The sequence below is a fragment of the Protopterus annectens genome, chromosome 1.part1 (genome assembly GCF_019279795.1).
Source record: "Protopterus annectens isolate FY-2018-M chromosome 1.part1, PAN1.0, whole genome shotgun sequence".
NCBI classification, from domain to species: Eukaryota; Metazoa; Chordata; order Ceratodontiformes; family Protopteridae; genus Protopterus; species Protopterus annectens.
The window spans coordinates 1,111,745,014-1,111,754,158 of NC_056726.1; positions in this window are offsets into that span (position 1 = coordinate 1,111,745,014).

Consider the following 9,145-nt stretch of genomic DNA (forward strand, 5'->3'; position numbering starts at 1 on the left):
TGCTGGATAGGCAGATTGGTCTGACGAGGGAGATGATTTTTCTGAGCTATGATACAGAATTGTAATTGCCTAGTCAACCAGCTATACTTGAAGTAGTGAATATAGTAACATAGATAAAAACAACTGGAACTGAGATCTTTAGAAAAGGGTAGGAGTAATCTACATAGGAGAAAATGGGAATTGTGGGAACAATACATACAAGGGAGGAATGAGGTTTAAAATGTGTCAGGACTTAAATGAGCTATGTAATGTTTGACTGAAAAAGATTGGATAGATTATAAGTGATGTATAATGCTTGCTACTGGGAGTGTGTTAGTATGGTTTGTGATGTAAAATGCTTGCAGCTAGGATTGTGTCGGTGTGTTTTGTTATCAGTTGTACAAATGTATGATTGCCTGTGTAGTAAGGTATGGTTTAATAAGGATGTTTTTTGTTTTAAAAAAAAGGCAGGAATTGAATAATGTATGTAACGTTGCTTAGGTTATATGATCTATATAGAAATATATGTGAAGTAAAATGTTGTTATGTTAATTAATGTGAGATTACTTTTATATGAATGTAAATTTGCCTATATCACAAGTGATAATTTAATAAAGGTGTTTCGAAAAAACAAAAAAAGAAGGTAAAATGCAAGCATTTTTTCATGAAACAAAATAGCCTTTTTTAACAAAAGAAATTATGCGATCAAGAGAATATGGAAAGAAAAAAAAATGATATTGTCTTCCTGAAGGTTTATAGATCAGTGATATGGAACACTAAATATTTAGTCTTCCGTAAGAACCATTATGGAACATTGACAGAGAGAAAAGAGTAGACTGCTCCTCACTCTATAAATAGTGTATTTTTTGAAAGACTTGCATGCATGTAATCATAAAATTCATAGGCTCATAGGTGTGTACTAGGCTAATGGTTCTGGAGCCTTTACTAACCTAGCCCATAGGATTACCCTGGCATCATGCCACCCAACCTTAGTTCCCAATGCCTCTGTCAAGTAGAGCCACTGGAGTAATCCATGGGGTGAGTTTTCTATTTCACATCCAGTCATCAAGATTTCTTATGAAGAGTCCAGTGAGGCGCTCCGCTTGACATGTATGTGAAGTCTATTCCATAACATGGGCATTCTCTGGGTTATAAACCTATTCCTTCAGCGTGTTCTGTTGATTGTGGTAATGAGGTTGAGGTCTCTGGAGCATGTAGTGCAGAGGGATTGGGATTTCTTTAGATGTAAAAACAAATAACAAAAAACAAATAAATCACCAGCAGCACTTGTAGACCATATATTTATTCACTAGGTTAAGCACTTTCATCAAATACAATTGACTTCATCAGAACAGTTAGAAAAGATAGTCATATGGTTTAAATACACCATAAACACATAAGATAGGCTAAATTCTCACCAATCAATAAAAACTTATGAATAAATTAATACCATAAATAAATTAACAATAATGTTTAAAATACTTCTGTTAAAAATTCTTTGTAAAAACAAAATACGCATTTTATCATATTTCACAATCATACCCTCTCTGCTTTTTCTTTTAAAGCAGGAAGAATAGATATAAAATCATTCAATCCTGGACACAGGTTAGCTGCTAAGCACAGTTGCCACATCAACTCTCTCTTATTTAATGTATTTTTCTAATTTCCGCCCCTAGGGTTTATAACTACCAGAAAAAAAGTATTGTTAAGGGACAGGCCATTAGGATTTCTCGGATGACTTCTCATTTTGAGGATGTCATTCAAGAATTTAATGGCCTTAAGTGTATGTTTGTGGAGAGAGGGTATCCTTTAGATTTTGTTGACAATATCTTACAGGATATTTTGAGCGAGTGGGGTTTGAAATACAAACCCTTTTTAGGGAAGGGGCTTGTTGAAACAAATCATCACCAGTTACCGCTACTATTGCTTCATCTCAACCTAATACAATCTCTCCCCTATCTGGGACTGATTTTCTCTCTACTATCTAATGTACTATACTTACCATAACAAATATTCTGGTACTTTCTCCATGCAAAATGGTTCATCTAACCTGCAAAGGGGTAACTGCTAATTCTTTAAATGTTAACTAAGAGCTTATTGACAAAAATGTGATTTTTCTGTAAATGTTTAGTTTACCTAACCTGCAAAGGGCTAGTAGCCATGTTTAAATGTTAACTCACTAGTGCTTATTACATAATGTATTATTCGTCTGTAAATGTTTAATTGTTCTGTATGAATCTTTGTTATTCTTTTTGTAACATGTAACATGTAACTTGCAATATTTTGGAGCTTTTCTCCCTAGGCCTCCACTGAAAACGGGCTCTTTATGACCTAGTAGACTTCCCCAACCTTCAAACTTAAATAAATAAAATAAATAAATATTCAGAAAAGTAATAATTTTGGTGGCAGCTCCAAAAAATGAAGAAACATGTGTGAGAGTGGCAAGGCAGCCTTACCTGATTTTTTTCTTAAGTTGATTTAACTTATGGTGTATTTATTGTGTTTATTAACTTGTAATTTGTGTCTGCATTTTTATTATATTTTAGTAACCATTTAGTTTTATAAATGCAGTGCTTTGTTCATGTATTACATCATCTGTAACTGAAAATTTACCTTTTAGGTCAAACATTGCCTGACATTTGTGTACATCTGTCTATATGTGTGTGTGTGTGTGTGTGTGTGTGTGTGAGTGTGTGTGTGTGTGTGTGTGTGTGTGTGTGTGTGTGTGTGTGTGTGTGTGTGTGTGTGTTTATTTGTCTCCTATGTTAAAATGGGTGAAGGTTGCTACGGACACTACTGTTTTTTTAATATGTTATTCACTTCCTGCTCCTTTGTAGATCCCCATCAGAAGATCAAAAGCACAAAAGACTGAAAATCAAAATATCTAAAACTCAAAATATCAAAAGTGGAATTTACCCTTTCTCCAGTGTTGTGCGATCTTGGAGTTGATATATATAATTGGCAGAGGGTGGAGGATCTTTCCCCCCAGTATTAAAATACTTTTGATATTTTGAGTTTTAGATATTTTGATTTTCAGCCTTTTGGACTTTTAGTCTTCTGACATAGACCCTCCTTTGTTTACCATTTCATCTCATGTTTGTGTGATTTCTGTTTGCACTTAATCTCAATTGTTTATGTTTATTTATTTATTTTAAACTTTTTTTATATATTTTTTTCTGTTCCTGATCAGAAAATTAATTTTAAACTTTTTTAATTTGTTTTTTGTTCCTGATTAGAAAATGCACTTAAATTTATTTATTTTTTGTGCTTTTATTACTTTAAAGTGCATTTAATGTGTGTTGCATTCCGGATTTCTATTATGCTTTATTACTTTTTTTAATCCTTTTATTTATGCCTTGGTAAAGTATTTGAGCTGGGATGTATTCCCATTATTTCTGTATTTTCTTGTCTTGATTTACTACTTTTTTTACTAAGAGTACTTCTAAATCCAAAAGATTTTTTCCATCTTAAATGACTTTTCAAACCAAGAGGGTCTATATTCATTCCTCTTAAGTAGGCAAAGACAACAATTAAAAAAATGAAAAAATGAAAGCGCAAGATACTTTTGAGTATAGATGAGTAGTGAAAGGTAAAACCAATTAACTCATAGCATGTCCTACCAACTTTACATCTTGGAATGAACCTCATTGATATTATGGGTTATCACCCCCGTTATGTCATTCCTAGTTTTTAGCTGAAGGCTGTGTGAGAAGTAGATGACCTTTCTGATAACAACAGTTATGAAGTTTCCTCTTGGAAGGAATAGTTTAAAAAAAGGATATGATGTGCTACATCTTCCAAGATTTATGGTCAAAGGCGAGGAAAGCAATTTCAGGATATTTACATAGAAGATGGGTAGAAAGAAAGAGATACCCTTTATTAAAGAGGGTGAGAAGAACTTTCTCATAATTTAAAATTATTGGAAAATGATCAGAAGACTGAGATCAACATATGATTACCACAATAGCTGGTAACTCATCCCAATGAAATCATTCAATGAATGTAGTAAAACATAAGATAATTGTTGGACATTTAGATAAGCTTGTTAATGTGATACCCCCCATGTTAGCAATGGGTACTAACCCTAAACTTAATACAGCCTCTTTGTCCACCCTAACCCTACACCTTAACTTAAGAAAGACCTACCTGTAGCATTGCCATTATGCAGGACACACTCAGACAAAAATGAGACTCACTAACATCACAACACCTACCAAATTACCTATCCCCGACACTAACCCTAAAATACACATTACTCAAAACATACAAAACCTATCTCACCACCTGTCCCTGACATTACCTCTGACACACACATACACACAAATCTCCTGACCCTCTCCAATCCCAGTCACCTTTCATGATGAAACAGTCCATCAACATTTTGAATGTTCAGATATCCATCCATTCAAAGTACCACCTCTTTTGCTCAGTGACCAAAACTGATGTTTGATCAACTTAAGAAAAGCCATACATATATATATATATATATATATATATATATATATATATATATATATATATATATATATATACATGGCTCTACTTCAAATTAATGAAAGCTGACTTCGACAAAACCCATTTCATTGAGACCAATTTAGTGAAAATGTGCATAACATAAAATGTACAACATCGAATCCTGGAACATCAAACACACTTCTGCCAAAAAAAAAAAAAAAAAAATATTACAATAAACCAATTACAACAGTCTGATCATGTACATTAAGAAAGTACTCACTCTGCATGTCACACACAACATCCACTAATAATTCTTCCACTAAGTCTAAATGGCCACCAAACAGAAATTTAAACAGGACAATAACTGTATAACAACATTTTTGCAGGGGGAACAAACCTCCCTGCACCTCCCCATTTGAGGGTCTCCACTCCTATACCCCCCAGAAAGTAAATATACCAACTTCAAAATTGCACTTCCATGAATAAACGGGTGCACTTACAGGTATCTTACTGGTACTGCAACTAACTACACATCACTACCCTTATTTTGATGTTCCAAGATTTAGTGTTGTAAATTTTCTCTTATGTGCATTTTTGCTAAACTGGTCTCGTTTTGATGTATATATAGGTTTACTATCATCATAGCATTGCACTTCGTGCGAATTATCATTTCTATGAACCGTGGAAATGAAAACAAAAAGAGCGACCGAGAAATATGTCAAACGCGGAAGTGCTGAATGTTCGAATTCAACACAATTCGAGCATTCACCACACTTCCGCAACTGTAAGCACTGAGCAACTCACAGTAAAGAACATTTTTTGCAGGGGGGCAAGCCCCCAGTACCCCCCACACCCTCTGCTACTTATATACACATACTCTGAGATCACACTACAGTGATGGAAAGGGTACATTTCCCAATACCCAATATAGTGCGATCTGCATTAAAATGTAGAAAGTGACCACAGCGAATGCTGTAGTGCATTTCTACATTTATATGTTCATTCATTTGATACTATTGAATGGGGTGTTTCGGACTGCCGTGAATCAAAGTCCAATCGCCCATATATATGGGTCTACTTTACATGGTCGACATTTCAGAAAGTTGACTTTCATATGGCCGAGACCATATGATCAACTTTCGGAATGCTGACCACGTAAAGTAAACATAAACACACAACAAGCACTTACCTTAAACTGTTACCAGGGGCGGCTCTGCCTCCCTGCACCCCCCCGTGGGGGGCTACACCCCCACACCCCCCGTAACTTTAATATGCCAACTCTGAGATCACACTACAGTGCGGAAGTGGGAAATTTTCCCATTCCACACTGTGAAGAGATAGCAGTTCCCAGTGGTCAGCTTTTCAAAAGTGTCGACCATGTGAAGGGGACCTATATATATATATATATATATATATATATATATATATATATAGCATTTGTATATAAACAGACAAATGCATATGGTTGCGTGTAAAAGAAAACAATAATACTAAAGTGGGATAATGTCAAGTAATGAATCAGTTATTACACTAAAATAAATTAAACTGAATGTAGGCTGGAAGGTTTTTTTTTTTTGTTTTTTTTCAATAACAAATGTGTGAGTGTTTTCTTTTTGTAACAAATTTCTTTAGACTGTTTTAAAAACAGTGCATATCTTGTGAAATGTGAATGTTTTAAGTGAATAGTCCAACAGTACTTGCAGTACTTGTGTAACAAACGTTCTAAGTTGTAACCTAACAACACTGAATTCTGAAAATGTCAAAAAACAAGAAGTACAAACCTATCCACTAGAAAAAAAAACTTCATTAACACAATTGTATTTGCTGCTAAATATTTGACTAACCAAAATGACAACTTGGTGTAAACTTTAAGCTTTCATTATTTTAATGTTTAGAACTTCATCAGAAAATAAGACAACCTCAAACTAACAGTTTAAATCTAATACAGGAAATTACATCACGTTTCATCAGTCCAATCAAAGAATTACCATATTTTTTCTAAAAACAGGGAATTTACCTTAATACATTAATTACAAGGATGCTGAAAAATGCTAAAAATGCATGAATAAATATTACATAAAAACACTTCAAAAAACAATATATGAAATGTGTAAAAATGAAAAGAAAGTATATTCAAAAACCTTATACTTAAGTTAACTTTTAACAGTGATGGTTTCACTAAGACCAAGTTCATGATCTGCTTTCAACAGTACCTGTCACTTCAGTTCCCTATATTCTAAATAGTTGTTGAAACTGTCAAAAAAAACGGCAGCTGGTTCACTTTTTCTATTACTAAAAATACAAACTTGCGAAAGTTAGAATAGCACACACTTGGTTAAGGCATTGGTAAAGTCCTCATTTTTGATAGCCATCCCATGTTTTCTGACTCTTTTTGGAAAGCCTTCTAACAGTTTTGCCAGTCTAGTCATGCTCACAGCTGCAACATGAGCCCCAATAAATAATTCCCTCAATGTTGCAGGCAAATCTACTTTTTGGAGTTAAGTGTAAGCTAAATGTTTCAAAAGAACATTGTTGGTAGCATTTACAAATCTATATTTCTTGCAGTTATGACAAGGAAACATCCCAAAGGGGTGACCCACAAATAAGTTTCTAAATTAAGTGATCTGTTCTAACATTTGCATCCAGTTACTACACTTTTTGTGAATAAATTGAGGTTTCTGACCAACAAATTTGACTACATCAGGTTTACCCAAAATCACTTTCCAATTGTCATTTATAATCTTTCTGATGTGGAAATCTTTTAAACTCGTAGGAATTAGAAAGACAAAATTCTTTTTAAGGTCAGAACCAGCATCATTATCACTTCTAGGGGCAAAGCCACTAAGAAGAATGGGAGGTAACTTGGTCATCTGAGTTGGTATAATATTTTGAGAGATCAGTTTTAACTTGGCCTCAGGATAGCCCTGCAACTTGAACATCTCTATAAGAAAATTAACCTCACTGTGGAACTTAACATCATCACTGATCAGTCTGCTGAGTCTAATAACATGCCCTTGATATATACTGAATTTCATAAACTGGGGTGGTAATTGCTGAAATGTAAATAATTGTTGATAAAAGTGTCCTTTCTGTATAACTCACTTTCAAACCTATCATTTTCTACATTCTAGGTAACTTAAACATCCAAAAATCTAACAGTTTTCCCTTTGCCACTGAGCACAAAATTTTACCGGTTGATTCTACCATTGACCTCTCACAAAACTGAATCAAACAGATCATTACTTACTGTTACTGTCCAAACAAAAAAAAATAAATCATCTATATATCTTCTATATAGTGACTCATATTTAAAATTATGTGATATAACCAGAAAAAAAAATATTTCCCACCAACACATGACCATGTTGGCAAAAGCTGGGGCCACTTTGGCTCCCATTGCAACCCCTGTTACTTGCTGGAAAATGCCTTCTTCAAAACAAAAATAATTGCTGCTAAGAACAATATCAAGCAACAAACAAATTGTGTTAATCTCAGCACCATTCAAATCAGAATAGTTGCTTAAAAATAGTCGAACAAAATCAGTCGCATTTTCCTGATCAATTGCTGTGGCCAATGAGGTAACATCAGTAGTCCCAACAATTTGCTCATTACCCTGAAACTCATACTTCTTCAGATGGCCAAGGAACAGCCAAGAGTCCTTTAAATAAAAAGGGCTTTTTTCACTATATGATTCAGTATACTGTCCCAATAAAAAGTAATCATAATGGTTTTGCTGTTAGCAGCTGAAACAAGGTTTGAAAGAAGGTTTCTCCTTATTTTTCTGAATTTTGGGTATGCCAAATATCTTACCAAATTATGGCTGTTCTATAAGTTGAAATTCATACATTTGCAAACTGATGTAACCCTGATGCAACAAATCTAACAACGGAAGGCCAACTAGTTTAAAACTGCTTCTAACAGTATCTTTGCAAAATCTTATAACTTTTGGTATCTGATAGTAATTTGAACATGGCAAGTTTTTAGCTTCTGGTACTTAAGCTTTGCTTTTAAGCAGGTTTCTGCTCATTTGTACTGAGCTGGACTGAGGTGTGCTACCAACCACAACTCTGAGCTGAGATGTTAGATGTCTAGAGACTCGTGAGTTTTTTTTTTTTTTGATTATTTATACTATTTGTTGCACTTTTTATTGCCTGTTGCCTACTTTAATACTGTATTTATATACTGTGTACTACACTGCACTGTTTACAGAATAGTCTGCTTTACTGTGCCTGTTACATCATATCTTATTGCTGTTTTCACTGTCTGCTATGATCATTTTGCTATTTTCACTGTTTGTTAAGTATTTGCTGGTACTTTTCACTGTTACAGAGAAATCTATTCTGTTTGTTCTGGTTTTCCTACCAAGCAGTCTTAAAACAACTGATGTGTTAGCTGTTTAAAACATTATTTAGAGTGCCTTTGATGTTTTTCCGCTGTTCAAAACATTTTTTAGTCTCTCACTGCTATTTTTCTGCTGTGTTAAACATTCATTAGTGTTTCCCGCTGAAAGTGGTGTAGCTAGTAGCTGTAGCATAGTCCAGACACAGGTTTGCTGCATCTGGGTTGGTTTGTAGTGGCTGTTTATTCTGAGCACATTTTCCAGGCCATCTTGGATCAGAAAGGACCTTTCTACACTCTAGTGAGAGACGTATACTGATTGGAACCTGTTTCGTGAACTGTGTTTGGTCTAGGACTTGCAATAACCCAAATG